Source organism: Alligator mississippiensis, chromosome 2, assembly GCF_030867095.1.
Source record: "Alligator mississippiensis isolate rAllMis1 chromosome 2, rAllMis1, whole genome shotgun sequence".
Lineage (NCBI taxonomy): Eukaryota > Metazoa > Chordata > Crocodylia > Alligatoridae > Alligator > Alligator mississippiensis.
In genome coordinates this window covers 9,474,987-9,495,494 of record NC_081825.1, presented here as the reverse complement: position 1 = coordinate 9,495,494, position 20,508 = coordinate 9,474,987, and the positions used below count along the sequence as shown (strand labels likewise).

Genomic DNA, 20,508 nt, shown 5'->3' with positions numbered 1-20,508 from the left:
GGAAGGCAGGGGCAGGGAGTGGGCATGGTCTGGCTCTGATCTGGCAGTGCATGGGGCAAGGTCCTGGGCCAGGTCTGCCCTGCCCTACCCTGGGAGGCTTCAAATTTTGGTAGCGGGAAGGGGTAGCAATACTGACACTGCTCCCCCTGCCACCAAATTTCCTGACCTGCAGAGAGCCCTGCAGGCCAGATTTCGAGGCTCTGCAGTCTGGATTTGGCCCATGGGCCAAGGGTTGAGCACCCCTGCATTAAAATTTACCATGAACTAATTTCAATGTAACAGCTGTTGTCCTTGAAAGCAAAGGAAACACAATCCCACTCCCTTCTAGAACATAAATACATTGAGCCATGTTTTAAATATGTTTATTTAAGGAACTTGTTGAGCATTATTCTGCATCCATCACGGACTCAACTTAATATTTTAAGTTTTCCACTGTAAAAGGGTGGTAAATCTCAAAAATGAGAATTCCAATAAATAAGATGTAAATCTGAACTATTTAAAAAATAAAACCAAAAAAAAAAAAAAAAACTTTACTTTCAGGCTCTTTAATTCTTTTGAGAGTTTTAATCAACACTTGAGATTTCCATAATAATAATTCTAATATTTGTTAGGCCCTGATCACACAAATACATGTCATATAATTGCAGCTTCACACACTGGACTTTAAAAACATGGAATAATTCTAAATATTAAGTGACAACGGTCTCTCGAATAATATACTTAACTTTAGATTGCCAATACCAGTTCAGAAGCTTAGGTTTGCAAAAAGAAAAAATGAGAACAAAGCACTAAGACATCTCATGATACCGTGACCCATGTGTACCCTCCTTCAGGCTTCAACCACATGCTACAAAACTAGTATCAGTTACTGTTTTTGTGAAGCTGTTTTCTAAAAAATCTTGTAATACAAAACTGCCCAATTTTGGTACTGCCAGGGACCATACTCTGGCCAGGCCACACACAGCTGAGTGGGCTTTGCCAATGGCACATAGTCCCAGTACCAAAAGCATGTGATCCCTACCCCCTCCTGCATGGACTGTACCAGCAGCATGTAGCCCCCCACCACAGACCCTTCACCTGCCATGCCACAGTGGGAGAGGTAGCAGCACGTTAACCATTCAAGCAACCGTATACAGGACAACAGTTAGCCAGACCTGCCGTATATAAGAACACCCCCGTAAAACCCAAGAATGTAACAGACAGTCACTTATGTATGTGTGCACTAAGGGAATTTAGGTAGCTATCTAAGCCTAGAAAAAAAGGAAGTGATCAGATAATGAAAACTGTACTCTCCCATCCACCTAAAATAGTAGTTTAAAGTTTGAGAACTCCTTATGCAGTTCTAGAAGCTAAATTTGAGACAAATATAACACTCCCCTTTAATTATCGTAGGACAACAATCACATTCATAGCTGTCTGAATATCAGTTCTACAATGTATGGTAGAGTGTAACTCAAGATCCAGGTAGCTTCCCTAATACTCCCTAGCAAGGATGCTCATGTCTGACATGATTAAACAATTGATCCAGTCAAAATGCTTTAACTATCTCTGGCACATCTTTCCCACTGTGAAGTAAGTCTGCCAAAATCAATTCATTAATCAGCTTCAAGGGAATCAATTTGGATGCTGCTTTGTCCTTTTCCATTCTTGGAGCAGGACAAATTTTCTCAACCCTTTCAGCCTAATAACCTTTCATGGGAAGTCAGAAATGTTCGTGGTTCCTAAATACTTACTATAATGGGGGGGGGGGGGGGAAGGGGGGAAATGAGAAAAGAGTAACTTTTAGATGAGACAAAAATTGGCAAAATATAAATGACCCGTCTTCCCTGTTATGTATTACAGAGCAATCTAGAGTGTTTGATAGAACAGTCATAGAAAATGAATTTCAATATACATGCATGAACACCCTTTATTTAGACCCATACAAAATGTTCTGCCTTTCGCAATACTAACCAAATAAATTCTGGAAATTTCTCCCGATTCGTAATAAATTTCAGAATATAGGAGGGGAAAACAAAAACCAAAAACAATGACATCCATCTTACTACCCATTTTACAGAAAATAATTTTGCTTAAAGTGCAATCCTGAAGATAACACAGACTCGACTAAGTAACTTAACAGCAATATCCCCTACTGTGAATGCTAAATTCCAACATTTTCAAAGCTTAAACTTGAGCAACTCCAAACCCTGTTTAGATGCATAAAGAGTAACCTGATTTTCAGAGGTACTGAGGACTGACAACTTTGGGGAATAAGTCTGTGCAGAGGTGATGAATTCTGTTTGATATTGGGGAGTCTGTGTTTCCGTTTTCAACATAGGGCCTATTTTTCTTCTCTTTTGCCTCTAAGGTAAGCTAAAGCCTATAGAAAGTGCTACAAGATATTCTTCCATGTAACAGCAGACTAACTACTTAGGATCATCAAAAACTTTAAGCATAATCCTTTGAAAGATGTATCTTTAGACAAAAAAGGTTAATACCCAGGCAGATAGGTTTTCAGAGTTTATAGGGGAAAAAACTTCTAACAAAGTGACTGCTTGATACATAATGAAATTGCATCATCATGTAAACAGGAAAAGAAGAACAGAAGAAGTGTGCATAAGATGAGAAGACACGGTTCATGTCTGTTTAGAGGCTATCGCAATTGCACAACAAAATTCTGTCCAGAGATCACCAGTTTGAGATGTGTGCTACAGCCTGCATTGAAAGTCACTGTATTTGACGCTGGTGATGCATCATTATTTTGCTGGTACTGTAAGGCAATGCTATGTGCTGTTGCCAGGCTCACTCATTTTGAAGAAGGTCTAGGCCTAAGCTGTAGAAATGTGGCTAAGGCAGAAAGGTCTCAGAAGCTCGTGCTGGGCGACCGTAACATGAACCTTCGTAGATGCAGCATGTAGCTTGTTAGCAAAGCAAAGGAAGACATTCATATATTTAATTAGACACAATCAAACAGAGCACAGAGCAGAAAAGAAAACACTTTAAGGAAGAACCATGCATCAAATAATCCAAATATTCTATATAGTAGCTTAATTTTAAAATAATTAGGAGTAGTGATTAATGTAACCAAGTGTATTGAAGTTATGTTGCTATAATAGATGTGTTTTTGTTAGACTCCTTCGATAAACAATAAAAACCAAGTAGCCTTGTCTTGAACTCAGGTGGAGGAATAGCAAAGCAATGTAAAATAATAATTCCACAGTGGCAAGGCAAAGGAGATAAGGAAGCCTTCCTTTTGCTCCTCTTGCTTTCACAGGGATATAAATCCCAACTAATTGACATTTTCTTGACCCCCCCCAAAATCTAGTTCTGAAAGTTTCAGTGGAAGAAAGAAATTTAAGTAAAACCATCAGCGATCATTCATTAGAATAGTAAAACAAGCCATCTATAAATATTAGGCATAGGCTGGAAGGAAATTTGGATGTATACTTTTTGGACTTCTCCAAAGGTCAAGTCCCTAGGGGAACAGAAAAGCCTGGCCAGAGGACCTATTTTCTCCCCGAATCCACAGCTATATAAGTATGGTCTTTATTGATCTAAATAAGTCCTTGCTATTGTATGTCCTAATAAAGCTTCCAAGTTGTGACTGAACAAGTCTCATTGGTCAATAAATCCCCTCTCACCCACAGTTAATTTTAACTGTAGCAGTACTGCAGACTACAACACTTTATTAGCAAGTCAACTGGTGACTACTTCCAAGGATGTCACCATAGTAGCAAAGTAAATCTGCCAGATTTGCGCACACCAGCTTTCAAAGCACTACCTCAACAAGATCCAGAGCTATAACAGTTCAATGGTATTCACATCGTTTGGAGCAAATATACAAAAATCCTGGGCCACACTTCTTCAAAATGAATCAAGCTGCGCATTCCAGTATCAGAGCACTACATCTGCAAGACAATGAAGGCTGAATTAAGGTCAACTTTCTGTAGTGGATACTGAAGAAACACTCATGAGAAGATGTCAAGACGTGGAAAAAATATGCACATAACATTTACTGCGAGACTTGAATGGAATGCTTGCAAGTTGTAGCCCATATGTCAGCTTACAAGGAGCTATAGGCAGACAAAGTTCTTTAGGTAAATGGAATATCTTTTATTAGATCAACTAAAATAAAATTTATCCAAAGAACCTTGTCTGCCTATGTCCGTAGATCAACACGGCTAGAGCCTATACCGCAGAGAGCTGTAAAAAGTTCAACAGACAGGGTGGGTCCAACCATTAGCTGAACTAGGCAGTTGCCTAGGGCACCAAATGATATGCAGAACAAAACAAGAGGAATCATTCTAAATAACAACCCTGGCCAGCTACGGCTCCACCTTTGTCTAAGACCTTTGGTTCGGTAAGGGGAGAAAGACCTCTGAAAAGATCTTAGAGGAAAGATCACTAGAATCGCAACTCTTACCTTTAACTCTCAAACGGACTTATGAGAAGAGCACACTGCTGGCAACCTTATCCTAATTTTTCTCTGTATTAGAAGCAATGGGGGCACAGAGGTACACAGTTCACCCAGGGCGCCAGTTACCCTTGGATCAGCCCTGTCAACAAGCAGAAAATGCCACAGTAGCTGCTTAAAACAGAGAATCAAGTTGATCAACAGTGGGTGCCTCTACACATGCAATTTATGTGAAGCACTAAATTCAGGAGCTTATTGCTCCAAAGTTTATTGCTCCTGGGTGCACCGTTTGAACACGTGCCCAGGACAGCAGCACATTGAGCCAGGTTGCAGGAGCCCCGGCCAGCAGTGGGTCGGGGGCGGGGGCAGGTCAGCTTGCCAGCCCAGGGCTGCTCCCACCCAGCTCAATGTACTGTGGAGGGGCTGGCTGTGGCATGAGGGTGCTCCTACTGGCCAGTAGGCAGACCCTGCAGTGAAGCACCCTCATGCTCCAGCCAGCCACATCTGCATCTACACATGAACTGCTGCAGAGTAAAAAAACTCCACAGGAAGTATTTACAAGCACTATCCTGCTGCAGGGTGAATTAGTTTACTCCAGCCTAATAGGGTCATACGTGTAGACACGCAATGTTTACTGAGGAGCTAATTAGCCTCCGCTGTAAATACCTTGTGTAAATGCACCCAGCATATCTCTGATCATGTGTTGCAACCTGAATCATCTTTTAGGATTTATGGCCTCAGAGAACTCACCGTTGGCAAAATAATTTTGTGTTAGGAGTTATTCAAGAAAGAATCCAACAAATAAAAGCAAAAGTGCAAACCAGAATAGATATTTTTTTGGAGAACAGTTGATGGGTTCTCACTTGTTTTCCAGAATTGGAAACCAGAGTGCTCTTAAGCAGCTTTGGAAAAGGTTTCCTTCATCTTTGCTTCATCAATGGGTGGTCTGTAGTTTGGTCAATACTGTTTTTGGGAACCTTGTATAGTTGAACTTAGCTGTTTTTTCACACTTCAGTGAGTGAGGTTCAATACAATGGTATTGAGAGTGTTCAGAAAAGGCAGCCTTATCATAGCTACAACACAGCAGGCACAGGCATGCAGATGTTGTCATGCAATAGACATTTGGTAGGAGATTTTTTTTTCTTTTATTTAGAACCCCAGATATAAATTGCCTTAATACTGAAGACATTTTTTATTCTTTTAAGGTAACAAAGAATATTAACTTATTCTAATTCAACTACGGTCCCTATTTGATACAAGCACATCTTCAATAAAACAGTTTATGCATAGATCCCCTGGTACAAATTAAAGAATTATACATACTGGAACCTTTAAGAGTTTGAAATAAACAAACCTAATAACAAAGAGACAGAAGAGAACAAGGGAAAAAAAAATACTTTTAACACATTGTGTTACTATGCATTTGTTCTAGAAAAAGATACAAACAATGGAACAACTTTTCAATCCAACAAATCACTAAGCAATTATAGTTAAAGATGCTTTTAACTGTATCCATTATTCCCCATGCTGTTTGTACATTATGTACACTTTTCAACTACAAACTGAATATAGTAATTGATCAGAAATGTTGAGATGTCCTTGAAAGGAACAAGATTTTCAAGAACTCTCTCTCCCATTAAGCAGCATAAAATAAATGGCAACAAAAAGTGTCTAGTGGAATAGGTTTTCCAGCTACACTGCCATAATATCACCTAAACTGTAAGCTGCAGTATGCTTGTAAAGAATTTCAGGTTTTGTGGGGGAATAAAATAAGGCACAATTGATGTATTTCTCTATAAAAAAAAGAAGAAACTGTTTTTTTATTGCCTCCAAGGTGTCTCAGTTTTGTGGAATAAAATTAGAAGTTTAAAAGAAATGAAAATGAAAACAAAAAAAGTTCAAGCTGCATGACATTTTTACAAAAAAGCATGGCGATGTGAATTTTCATTTAGTTTAATAAAACATTTTTCAGACAGCAGTATAAAATTTGGTAAAACACTGCTACTGTAACTTTCCAGATTTCAATAAAGGCCAGCCACTTACTACAATTGCTGATCAGCTATTCAACAAAAAAAATATATAGACTTATACAAAAGTCGATGCAATAAAACATTCTTACTGACCAACAGTTTCATCTTTCAAATACCAGCTGCCTGGCACGGTAAAGCCTGCAAGACCATTTTCCTTGCAGAATTAACTTGACTGATTGCACCTAGGTCTACGAACCTCAGTCAGTCCAGCCAAGGTGTGTAAAGTCACACTGAAGTGCTATCTATACTCTCCCATGCTCTGATGTCCTTATTGGCTATGGACAGATATTACACATCAACCGGTTTAAGTGATCAGAAATTGGTCTAAACCTGTAACAGAACAGGTGTTCAGTGCACATAAACCAGTTTGAAAATGGCTGACACTGGTTTGTGATAAATCTGGTTGAATGTAGTATCAGACTTAACTGACTTGGGTCAAACCGGTTTACGCAATGTCTGTCCCAGACCCCATGCTGGTTTAAGTTAAACCAGACTTCCCCAGCATCCTGGCATGCTCTCTGCTCCACAGCAGAGCTGGTCCCTCCCCTCTGCTCCCTGGCTGGAGCTCAGCAGACTGTAGGCATCTGCCTGTCTTCCCCCTGCTCTCCCCCTCTCCTCCCCACTCCCTGCTAAGCCAGGATCCCCTGTCCCTTCTGCTTTAACAGACACCTCTCAGCATTAGGTAGCAGACCACATGCTGGCTACAGTCTGTGCTGTGGAAGACAGGACAAAGGCAGAACCAACAGGTAGCTGGTAATGTCCCTCTGTTGTTTTCTTAATGGGGTGATAAACACCATGTTATCAATTCCCTGCTGGGCTGGTCAGAAGGGGGGAAGGGGACCCCTCCATAATCAGAGTATCCTGCTAGGGCCTGACCCACCCCCTCAGCTTAGCACTGTAAGAGGGAAGAGAGGGCTTCTCTAGTGCCTCCCGGTGCCTAGCCTGAGCCACTGCAGGCATGTGCCTGCATTTCTGGGATGTCTGTACTCTTACAAACTGATTCAGCCTAGCCAGATTAGACTCACCTGCAAAGATTGCATCAATTCAGGCTCAAGCTTTCTGAACGTCTGTCCCTAGCCACTGAGGCAACCACCAGCCATGCAAGTCATAAGGATTTTTGCAGGCACATTTCATAGTTTTTTATGCTGATGTAAACCTAGCTACTCTGTGAAACTCTCTTCATTAACTGTGAAAAACCTCATCTGTCCTGTGGGGCATATGGAGGGAGAAGACAGGGTACAAAAAGGAAACAGATGTCTTTTTGGACTGAGGATGGAGGCCAAGTGTACCAAGTACCAGGATGAGTAAAAACAGCATCCATGTCTTGCCTACAGCTGCACGTAGGTCTGCTAGTCCAGGTTGGAAGCACTACAAAAAATTAAAATTAAAAAAAAAGTTTTAAATCAGATGAAAATGTTTTGTGCTTAGATGAAGAGATAAGTCATAACATGGAGACCCAAGTTAACACTACTTGCAAGGCCTTCTTTCGCAAGCAAATTGAACTTCATCCCTGCTAGTTTGTGAATATTGGCTACTAACGTACCAAACAGACAACAGTGCATTCTTCTCTGGAGGAAAGTATTAATGAAAATGACCAAATATTCCAAAAAGGACGACTTTCCTACTGTGACTCAACTGTAATAATAGACACAGATGTCTAAGTTTTGAAAGTTAACAGTTTTACTTCTGCAGATTCATGGAAAAAAATCTCATTTAATCCACAGGAACATGAACACTGAGATGTGCTTGCATCTTCCACAACCACAGGTGAAATGGCTTGCTTGCCTTGTAAGGGTTTTTGCCCCAGATAAGAGAACTTAATAGACTAGTATGTCTTTGACAAGGCACAAAAAGTTTGGCAGAACAAGTAACTTGAAAAAAGAAAACCTGGTAATAATTTTCAACCCTTCACCTAAACTAATTAGGTAGCCTTATACAAGTGGTGTCAAACATGCAGGCTGCAGGCGGGATTCAGCCCACAAATTTGTATGCTCCAGCTCATACGTCTCTGGACTTAGCCCATCACATGGGATACAATAGCCCTGCCCCCTAGCACTGCATGCTGCACAGGGGGTCAGTCCAGGGCACAGACTACATGTGACATCCCACCAGACTGTCCATGCACACTGGCTCCATACACTGGGCCTGGGACTTGCTTAGTATACCGCATTTTCAGTTTTTACCAATTTTTACTGGTAAATTACTGGATTTTTCTACTGAAGTTATTCGGTTTTTACTGATTTACACCCATTTTTCAGTTCAAAGTTTTATGACCAATCATTGGGGGGGGGGGTGAGGGAGGGTGGGGGTGGCCATGCAGCAGCCAGGGGCTGGAGCTGATGCCTGGGAGCACGGGCCTTCCAGCTCTGACCCCAGGCAGGGCAGGAGGGGCTGCAGGAATCACTCCCAAGGCAGGTGGGTCCCAGCTGCACCTCAGTGGCTCTGTCTGCAGCCCTGTCCTAGACGCTGGGAGCTGCGATCCCCACTGGGGGGGGGGAGGGGGCTTGGAGGGAGAATGCTGCACCCAGCCACACACCACTCCCCCTTCCAGGGGCCAGGCAAGGCCACCAGGAGCAACCAGGCAGTGGCCACCAGGTACCGGTGCCAGGTTCCCCCGCCCTGCGTCCGGCCACACACCACTCCCCCTTCCCCCACAAACGCCAGGGCAGCCCGGCAGCAGGCTGCTGCAGCAGGGGCTGAGGTGAGCAGGGACAAGCTGCACTGCACCCTGTGCCTCCTGGGGATCTGCTTGTTCCCACTTACCACAGACCCTACTGCAGCAGCCCCGGGAATGGCTGAAACCAGCTGTGGGGGTAACTGTAAATGGGCACGGGGCTCTTAATGCCACATGCACCCCGGACTGGACCTGATCATGCCACACAGGGAGTCAGTCCACCATAGGCTGCATGCAGCACCCTTCAGGACCAGTCCTGAGTGCTGGCTCTGCATAGCCCAATCAGGACTGGTCCTGGAATCAGCGTGCAGAGCTGGTCTGGCCGGGCATCACACACAGCCCACACCCTGGGCTAACCCTTGTGCTGCATGCAGCGCTGGGTCCAGTCCACACAGAGTGCACAGTGAGCCCCAGAGAGTATGTGCTGTATGCAGCTTGCAAGCTAAACCCAGTGCCACAGACTGTGCATACAGCACAGGGGGTACGGCCCTCAGACTGCACTAGCAAACCTCATCTGGCCTGCAGGGCTCGTAAGTCTGACACCCCTCCCTTATACAATAGGGGTTCATAAAGACATTGCCATAAACATGCACAAAATAATTTAGGGTACCCTTTCTCAGAATAAATTGCCTTTGAAGACGCATGCATTCCTTAAGTAACAGGAAAAAAATTGCATCTAGAAAGAAAGAAAGAGATTGCTATGAGACTGGTTAGTTTCTTAATGCTATTTTATCTTTATCTCTAGTCTCCCAAACCATCTTGTTCTGTGTCACTGCCCTTAAGGTTGACTGGAAGCTGGGCTTATGCTAAATAACATTCTCCTTTTAATTCCAGCTTTCAAAGAACAGACTTTGACTGTAAATTCTAAAATGCTCCTAATAAATGAAGCAGTACATCAACATTAGATAACTCTTAACAACTTAGCTAAAACTAAGTACAATGCAAAAAGGCAGTTAATGTCTCTTTTGCCTAAGTAACTTTAATAATATATCTAAATAACATGCCATATACTTTAACACTAGAAAACAAAATAATTTAGCAAGTCATAATGATTGCACTGCTGTAAGTAAACTAGATTTTTTCAGTAGCTATTTAGAACATCATTTTCTAAACTTGTCCATCGGCTATTTGCATATGGCTCTCACTATCTCCCTCTTCTATACAAGAGCATCAGGGCAAGGGATAGACATTTAAAAGCCAGAGCCTGAATTGATTCAACCTGTCCAGGTTAGTTTAAGCTGCAGCAGGAAGCACCGACAGTGGGAGGGGGAGGGGCCACTTTTGCCCTGCGCACCTTGTGCCACCGCTTTTGCATCTGCTCTGGTGCCACCATTGCCCCACAAGGCAGCCCAGATGCAGCAGTGATGCAACGAAGATACAGGGCAGCCTAGTGCCAGCTCTGGGCAGCTGCACCATGAAGCACCAGCAGTAGGAAGGGGAGAGGCCACTTTTCTCCCCGCGCTGAGCAGCAGTTTCTCCCATGCTGCTGTTGCTCAGCCTGGATGGCGAGCCTGGAGCCAGCACAGAGTGCACGGGGTGAGGGCTGCATGCACTGGTCCCCACCTATACCATGAGGCTGGGGCCAGCGGCAGCAGCAAAGGAGCTGCTGGGGCCAGCCTGCCAAGGAAGACAGTCCCACCAGAGTAGCACCAGCCCAGCTGCGTGCCCAGAGAGCGGCGCCTCAGCCTGGTGGGACTGAGGGACCTGCTGGGGGCTAGACAAAGGCCCTCCACAGGCCGGATCCACCCAGCCAGCAGCATCTGGCTGTGGTATCACCTGGCCGCTGAAGTGAAAAGTGGGGAGCAACCACGATGGGGGCAGGAACCACTGTCACGGTTTCCCTGAGCAGAGCCTCTTCCCGGCGGGGGGGACCATGCTGCAGGGCAAGGTAAGCTGCTGTGGGCCACAGCGGCACTACGGGGGGCTTGGAGAGCTCTGGGCTCAGTGCTGCGGCACGCAGCCTGCCACAGCTCTGTCCACCCTGCAGGAAGGGACTCGTGCTCTCTGACATTATGACAGGGGCTGCTGCCCCCACCACCAAGGGCTCTGTCTCCTCCCACTGTAGCAGCAGGATGAGGACATGGCTAGATGCCATCCAGCAGGGCCCTCGGGGTGGGGGGAGGGGCAGGGATGGTGTTAACATCTGTTCTGTTACAGATTTAAACCAGTTTATGATCTTAAACCAGTTTATATGTAAAGTCTGCCCCTAGCCATAAACTCCACATTGCTTGTTCTCATCAGTTATACCTTGCATCTCTACCCAGGATCCTCACTTCTTCCAACACTAAGGCCCTCCCCTCCAACTCCTCTGTACTTATGTTGACCGTTACAAGCAATCTTAGTCCTTCTTGCCCATCCCCACTCTTTTAATCCCCTACACCTGTTGCCATAAATCACCTCCACTCCTCCCATACCACTAGTCCTCAACTCACACTAAACCTCATCTTTCACAGGTTCTGTAACATTCAGTCTGCAGACAGACTCTTCATACCTTACTCCTTCAAACTCCTCCACATCCTGTCAGGCCTGAACTACTTTTGTTTTTACACTGGCTCCACAAAAGTGTCCTCTTAAAAAGTCATCTCTTATTCTCCGTCTTCAGTCAGACCATAGGGAAAGTTGCCTTCTCCTACTCCAAACAATCTCTTCACTCTTCCCATGCTTACTCCTCCTTTGAGCTCATTTGACATTTCTCTCCTCTTCCTTTCCATATTCCTAGCATTTATCACTCACTCAATTCTTCTACATTAGCCTTCCTTTCCAATTTTGACTCCTTCCCACACTCTCCACACTTATCCTCAGCAACCATAGCTTCCACGTTAGTGACCCTAAGCTGCATGTTTCCTTGACCTGACTAAATTTACATTTAAGCTGCAACTCTGATTCAGGGTTTACTCTCCAGAAATGATAATGCATTCATCTTGGTCCTCATTAAGCATCATTCTCTCTCTCCCCCCTGCTCTCCTCCACACAAGTCTGTCCTCTTAAACCATTGCCTGTTTTTTTCAGGCTACCAATCAGCTCCACCCTCACCTGGCCTGTCATCCAGCCTTTCTGCAACTTCCAGTCTATCATCCTGCTCTTTCCTCTGCATTCAGCAACCATCTACCTTTCTTCCATTCAACTCTTTTGTCCCCCTCTGCTATTGCAAGGTCTGTACCATCAGCCTCTAGGATTAGGCCCAATTTATCTATCCACTTCCTACATGCCTGCTCTGATACTAAGGAACATCTCTAGTACAAATAGCATGGACAGAGTCTTTCATCACTACAAATTCATTCTTTCTTCCTCCCTTCTTCATTCCTGTCTGACATCTTCTTAACTAAACCACTCTTCTTCTTCTTCTTCAACTTAACTGAATCTCAGCTCAGCAACACCAGCTGTTTCTTTCCCACCCCCTGAGTTTGCTTTTCTTTTCTGTTTCCTGCCCTTAAAAAAGGCATCTCATCTTCCTTCCTCCAATGCTACTGATGATTCCACAAGGCACCATCTTAGGCCCTCTCTCTGCATCCTCCTCACTCTACATCTGGATAACCAGCGCTGCAGTCTTTGGTTAACTACCAGGATCCGTCTCTCCCTCCTCAGCCCGTAGCCCAAGACTGGGGGGATCAAAGAGAACACCACCTGCGCCCCCAGACCCTTTAGCCCCGCTCCCAAATCCCTGTAGCACCTCATGACCCAGCTGGGAGCGTAATGTTGGAGTAATTTTTTATGAGGCAAGACCCAGTGCAAGAGGGTAGAGATGCACCTATATCGGATCAGCACTGATATGAAGAAAATTTACTGCATCAGAAACCGGCCTGATGTAGCCAATAATTTGGCCGATAAATGCTCGTGCACGCGCATAGCCGCAGCAGAGCATGAAGGCAGGGAGCACAGCCTGGCAACTTGAAGAGCTGTGTGGAGCCAGAAAGTCTGTTGTGGTGGAAGGGGAGTGGGGAGGGAAGCGGAGTGGGGGGCAAATCAAGGGCTGGGAGGGGACTACAGTGAATTCTGGGGTGGCTGCAGCCCTCCAGGTAGCACCCGCCCCCCCCCAGCGCTGCCACTGCCCGCCCCAAGTACAGTATGGGCCAGCCCCTCCCACTGGGAAGACCCCTGGCACAGTCCCAGCTCATAGCTGCAGCCACCCTGCCCCATGCAGATCTGGGAGTACATGCCCCCCATGCCTCCTGGGGTGGACACAGCGGTGGAAGCCGCCCCCCTCCCTGCACCCCCCGGATGAGCCGTGTCTCCATCCTGCAACCCAACCCCACTCTGGCTGGGAAGTGCCTGCCCCAGCCCCTGCCCCAGACCCACTCCTCTCTCACTGCAGGGGCCTTGATCTGCCCCATCACAAACCTTCCCTTCTCCCTTCCCCTCCACCACAACAGACTTACCAGCTGTACACAGGTCTTCAAGCTTCCACACTGCATATCAAAAATCCTATCAGTATTGGCCAATATGCCTCCTTAAAAATTGGCCATCAGTATCGGGCCCCAAAATCTCTATCGGTGCTCCCCTACAGGAGGGAATACTGCACCACCAAGGCCACCAAGGTGAGGTGTGGTGGTGGCACAGAGTAGTGTCCCCCACTGCTACCAGGCAGGCAGGGGGTACTTCACCTTGGTGGAAAATGGTGGTAGGGTACATTCTCCTGTGCCAGATCCCACCAGCTGGGGCAGAGGCAGCTCCTAGACACAGGTGGTCTGGCCAGGCTGTAGCCCCATTCCCCACTGTGTGTGCAGAAACCTGGCAGGGCATGTGCCCTCTTTACCCCCCCACAATTTATTGCCTGTGCCTCCCACCTCCCCCAACATGTGCCCACAGCCCCCTTTCTCCACACATCCACCCCCTTCCTTACACACTGGGGGCTGTGGTCTGGGGGCAGTGGGTCAGGAATGAAGGACACTGGCAAGGCCAGGGGTCTGTGCATTAGGACTGAGGGGCACAGGCAGGGGTGGGGCACCAGCATTTTAGGGCTGCTCAGCACCACAAAGCAGTGGGAGTGGGGGACAGTTGCAGCTCGACCTGTGTCTGAGCGAGCGAAGGGGACATGTAAAATCAGAGCTTACTCCACCTGATTAAAAAAAAAATCAAATGCCATAATACATAGATATGGAGAATTTATTTTATTATAATGATTGAGGCACTGGTAGGCTTCCAAATTGTTTTAAAACTGTAAATATATCAATAAAGCTTTCTGTTTAATGGAAAAAAAAACAAACAAACAGATTTGGTGTTTTGTAATTGGAGAACTTGGGATTTTTTTATTTTTTTTTAAATCAGAGAAGTTTGGATTGTTAAATAGAGAAAACAAGGATCCCTGCTTATCTCTCCTTTACTCCATGTATATAGTTGTTGTTTCTTGTCTTAGAAGTTATATTGTAAACTCTGTCGGCTAGAGGTCGAACTTTGTACAGTCCTAAAAACACAACTAGAAAGTATAAGGGTTCCCATAATAAAAGTAAATAATTATAAAACTGTAGAAAAGTACAGATGGACAAGGGGAGGAGAGAGAATTGGATTCTCTCCTGATCCTTATAGATCAATGAGATTACATTTGCATCAATGTAACTTTAATTTATATTCCCCTTTACTTTCTAGTACCTTTAAGAAAAAAAGAAGAAAAAAAAAAGGGTCACAACACTGAATTGACCATCATTTTCTTTTTTGGTTTTGTTTTGTGTGGGAGAGGAAGGAATGGGAAAGGAAGTTGGGAGAAGGCGGCAGTGGGAGAGGGTTAGTTCCCCTCCCCCCCCCCCCCCCCCCAAAGAAGTAATACTTCTGGTGGATACAAACTTGTATGCCAGATTAAAAATCAAAGCACTTGTGTAGCCCAAATATTTCTACATTTGTGAAAATGATTATTTGTATATAAAGGCAAAGAGATATGAAGATGTCTGATATGAAGGAAAGATGACTAGACGTCAGCAAAACGGTCAGGGAATTGCAATGTTTAAAGGTGAGCTTGAAAGAAAACAGCAGAGGGACTTTTATATTTAATTGGAGGTCTTAAAATCCACAAAATGATATTTGGGGTTACATGTTGCTCATTTGAAATTTAATATGATTAACTGTCCTAGAGTCTGTGCACTTATGCATAATTAAGTAAATTCAAAAGAAAATATTTTTTAAAGTACTTTTGAATCCTGAAATCATAATAATTTCACTCATTCTAAGAATATGCTATACCCTGTGTGAAATTTGCTTCTGTTCATGAGCAGGAATTTTAATTTTTTTTAAACACAACTTTTGCTAAGTAGCTGTCTTTTTGAAAGCCCTTCTGAGAGTAATTTTTCTGTAGATAAAGCTTTATTGGTTCAACTTTAGATTTTCCATATAATGTTCCCATAATGAGCAAATTAGAGTTGATAAAGCCTCCGAAAATAGGATTGTAATGGAAAACCTAACATGCTCTTTAAGGTAGCACTGAAAAAAAGTTATAAATGTTTAGGTTGTTCATGTTTAGTGGTGTCCCCAGGCAAACCATCAAAACCCAGAAGAACGGTGCAATTTTATTTTATTAAGTATATTGAACAATTTTCCCCTCTCAAAACAACAACTGAGTTGTTCATGCATTTCAGTGGCGAGACTCAAGGCTGACATTTCAGTACTTCATTCTTTGTAGTCCTTATAGGAAACTTACCTGTTACTGGCTGTCAACACAAAAAAGGGAAGAGAAATTGGTCATAAAGAGCCAAAGCCAAGTGCGTTTTAAATGGATAGATAAAGTACAGAAACTTTATACAAACAGCCTCTAATCTCCTCTTGCAAAAAAGTACAGAAATGTACTTCTCCCTAGAACTCGAAAGAGGGTGCTTCAAATACCATTCACTTTAAATAGGATCAAACATTCCCTTAGCAGCCAGGACCCCTTTCAAAAGAAGACTGGTCTTTTGAGACTACGTGACCAAACAGATCGTATCCAAATTTGCATAGAATGCCTCCACAGCCTTGTCCTGGGAACTGCAAAGATATGTGGTCGACTTGAACACCCAGAGATAATACAGAACAATGCTACTGGCCTGAAACTTTGTCCTGAACTCCTGTTGAAGAAAACCAACTTGAGAAGAGCCCAAATATCAGAAACTGAAGGCCTTGTTACACAGTGGGCAGCTCCTGGCTCTTAACCCCTGGACCATCTGCAGAGCTGGCCTTAGGGGCGAGTGCCATGGTCAGGAGGACACTACACATGCATGCACACACCCATGTGAGCAGCCTATGCTCACAGCAGTGCTCTCCCTCCACCCCACCCTGTCCCAGCAGCAGTGCCCAGCCCAGCCCGTCCCCTGCCTCCAGCTGCTCTTCAGGAGGAGCCAAGCCAGGCATTTGTGGGCAGGGTGGTGCCTGCTTCAATACACCCACCTTGCTCCTGCACAACGGCAGCAGTGCCTGCCCACTTGCCTGCCTGGCATACTATGCCACTCTGCCTTCCCGCAGGGCTGAGCCCCACCCCCCTGACCGCCAGCCTCTGCCCCCGACTGACACGGGGAAGGGAAAACCAAAATACAAATTCACCCAAGGCACAATTTTCCCTAAGGCCAGCTCTGTCTGCCCATTAACACCTGAAACTGGTTTTAAGCACTTATGTGGTGGAAAGGTACACTACAGCAGGGCAGGATTATCTCTGATCCCTACTACCCAGCTCATGTTCCTCTAAGATATAGCCACTGTATCTAGGCTACACCTTGGTGCAAAACACCTGCCCCCCTTCCCTGCTAGCCCAGATTGGGCCCACTGTCCCCCCCTACCCTCCTTACCACTCCAGGTCTTCACTCACTGCCATCTGTGCCCCACCTCCACTTACTTGTGCCTGCCCATGCTGTGTGTTCCAGGGGAGTAGGCAGGAAATGGTTAAATCTGCCTGCCCAACCTCTGCCACTCTCTGGGCTGGGCTTAGCACAAGAGAAGCAGCCCAGTAAGGTTAACCCTTCCTTGCCTGCTCCCCTGGGACAGAAAGCTGGGCAGTTACAAGTAGGCAGAGGCAGGAGGGAACTCAGGAGCAAGGGGGAGGCGAGAATGGGCAAGGGGGTAGCATTCGTACCTTTCAGTCTTCCACGCTCCTCCTGGCCTGCAAGTGTGAATGCTCCAAACTCGAGCCAACACTAACACTGATCAACATTTGTGCAGCTCACAGTTCAAGATGTAATTAAAGGACACGGGTAGGCTACAAATCTCTTTCTCTCATACCACTCTCATGCCAACAGACCTAAAGAGAGCATACAAATCCCATATTATGTATGGCTCCATGATAGGATTATACCCTCTAAACCATTCATCTAGTCCTACAAATCTGTAATAAACTGCTGTGTATGACTCACTGGTTAAAAACTTATTTTCAGCTAAAGGTTCAAACTAATTTAATACAGTAAAAGCTGTGTTAACTGGCATCCATGGGGAATGGGGAGCGTCGGTTAATCCAATATGCTGGTTACCCGAGAGGCAACTTTGCCTGTTCGGGTCACCGCCCCTCCTGCCACATCTGGTGCACCAGGGCTTTCACTCCCTGGCATCAGCGTGCCGGGGGACAGGAAGTGGAGCCCCATGCAAGCTGTTTTTTCCCTGGGCCATAGTGAAGTGGCAATCTATGAAACCCGAAGTGCCACGGTGAGACTTTCGGTTTTACTTTTGCTTCAATCGGCATGCCAGTTAATAGAACATGCTGATTAATAAAGTGCCAGATAGCACAGCTTTTGCTGTAGTAATAAATGTAAGTAATGAAAAGTGAATTACATCTTTTTTAATTGCTAATTTTCCTAACACCAACTCAGTTTTTCCAAGTAGGTAAAAAAACAACCGCCCAACCTTTTCTCTTTCCATCTATAATTTAACTTTGACAATAGCCCTTTACCTTTTCAAATCACATTTTAGTCCATCTATACAAAAAAAAAAAAAAAAAAGAGAACAAAGGAAAATAGATAAGTTTGGAACAAAGTTAGTAACAAAATACAAAAATTAAAAAAAAAACCTCTTTCCATCAAACAAATATAATTTCAGATAATATAAATATATTTTTACCGTAGGTAGTTTATAGATAGGCATCTACTTGATTCCTGCTGAGGCAAGGGGAGGGGTGTGGGGAGGAAATTACAAGCCACTTGCAGCACCATCTTCACAGTCTTTTCATGGGACCCTGCCCCTTCCACCACCGACTGACCCTAGCAGCTCTACCGCATGCTACTGATTGGCCAAGAGGGGCTTGGCTTCATGATGAGCAGCCCTCTGAGCCAATCAACAATGGAGAGGCACCATCTTTGCTCCTCCCCTTCATGTCAATGGCTTCCCCCCTTATGATGGGCTGCGAAGCCAGGCCCCAACATCCCTGAGAACCACTGGCTCTCATTGGCGAGCCAGCATTTTATTTTCAGGACTTCATTTTTTCCTGAAAATTCTGTGCCAGAATTGCAGGGATCACCATTTTCATGGGGTTTTACCACAAATAGGATGGATCCTCAATTACAGATGATAACAATAAATAAGAAAACATACCAAGATACAAATCAGATAGCTGAACTGATTACTTGCATCGAAAACAAAGAATTTTTGCCAGAATCACCAAAGAGATATGCAAAACTTTGAAATATAAAGTAAAAGCTATTCCAGCATATGTAAAAGTTTGGATTTCATACACATTACCAGCTTTGTGTTTCAAAACTTCTGTCAAGCTTCATTGTCAAAATGTTTTGACAAGTTGCTAATAATAAAAGAGCTTCAACAGACTCTGAGTCTCAAGTCATGAAAAATTTTTATTACTAGTAAGCCAAGACAATAGTTTTTAAATTAACAAATATGAAAATCAACACTTAAACATTTCATTAAAACCATTTTGGCAACCAAAAAGCAATGTGATGGCAAAGGAAGACTTTATTTCAAACAACTATAGAAGTAACTAAAAAAACCCCCCCAAAAAATGGTCTAGATCACGGGTGGCCAACCTGTGGCTCTGGAGCCACATGTGGCTCTTCAGAAGTTAAATACATGTCTCCTTGAATCTCTGGGCAAGCACACAGTAACCAGCTTCTATTTGGTTGCATATTAACTTCTGAAGACACATTTTAACTTCTGAAGAGCCACACATGGCTCCTGAGCTGCAGGTTGGCCACCCTGGTCTAGATCATAAAAAGAATTCCAGTCACAAGCTGATCAATATTTATCCTAAACAGATACCTCATCATACAATTTTTTGAAAAATGGCTGAACTAGAGAGCTTCCAGAAAGTAGCATATAAATACAGAGGCAGAAATAAAAAAATATTTGAAGACAAAGGTAAACGGAAGATAAGAATATTATATAAAAACATCACTCTGCCAATATGTAGTTCATGATTCATCCATCAGTAGTTTGCATAGTAACAGATAAATGATGACGACAATTATTAATACACTTTGCCAAGTTAACTGGCACTTTTTAAAGCTTTTAAGTAAAGAAGGAAGGAAATAGCCACTAGTTTATAGCACTTCTATATTCACTCAACTAGGATGTTGCTCACTGTACAGCTAGAACATTTAAGACAAGAGCTGTATAAAAAGGCAATAAAAATCAAATGATTTGCATAGGGCTTTATACCCATTCAAATGCTTAATTTGGGGGTTTGTTAATGCATACACTATTCTTGGCTGATGTTCAAAGAGAACACCCCTTGTGAGTTTAACATATTGTGATATATTGAAAACTTGAAAAACTGTTCTTGAATCTTTCATTATGCCCTTCTGGGTTTTAACTTGACAACAGGCTTGACAACAAGATCTCAAACAATACCCCCAAAATTTTACTATTAATACTGGGGATAAAAAATACTTAACTCACTTGATTTAGCATTCTGCCTTTCTTCTCCACAATGTATCCTGACCCTTTTCAAACTGACTGACGTTCTAGACTGACTGCCTTTTGTTTTCCGTAGACTCTAGTCTAACAGAAAAGCATCTCTGCTCTTCTTTTTCTAGGTTATTTCACTCCTACCTTTCTTTGTTCTTTCACTGCAATTTACCACGATTTACTGCCTGTCTGAATTCCTTCTTCAGTACATTTGTATGACGTCTTAGATATCAACTGAAGCAGCTGAAATTCAAGAATAACAAGTGCAAAGTCCTGCACTTAGAATGGAACAATCTCATGCACAAATACAGACTGGGGAATGAATGGCTAGACAGCAAGTACTGCAGAAAAGGAACTGATGCTTACACCGGACTACAAGCTGATTGAAGTCAACAGTGTACTCTTGCTGCAGAAAAACCAACAGCATATTGAATTGTACTAACCAGGAGTGCCTCTTGCAAGTCAAGGGAAGTGAATCATTTGCTCTATTTGGTACCACTAAGGCCTCACCTGGAGTACTGTGTCCAGTTTTGGGCCCCACACTTCAGGAAGGATGTGGACAGATTGGGGAAGGTCCAGTGGAGAGCAACAAAAAGTGGTAAGAGGCCTGAGAC

The 20,508-nt window shown here is 44.0% G+C and overlaps 1 protein-coding gene across 6 annotated transcripts in view; it reads right to left on the bottom strand.

Annotated features, from left to right (window-relative positions):
• CTNNA2 (catenin alpha 2) overlaps positions 1-20,508 on the bottom strand; it is an 884,847-nt gene that overhangs the window by 822,035 nt on the left and 42,304 nt on the right. Inside the window, exon 1 of one of the 6 annotated variants that reach the window (XM_059721439.1) lies at positions 20,039-20,062. The exons of the other annotated variants lie outside the window; for them this stretch is intronic. The gene's annotated coding sequence lies outside the window, so the exon portion shown is untranslated. Of the gene's footprint in view, positions 1-20,038; positions 20,063-20,508 lie in introns of those variants that run through there. 6 annotated transcript variants of the gene reach the window in all.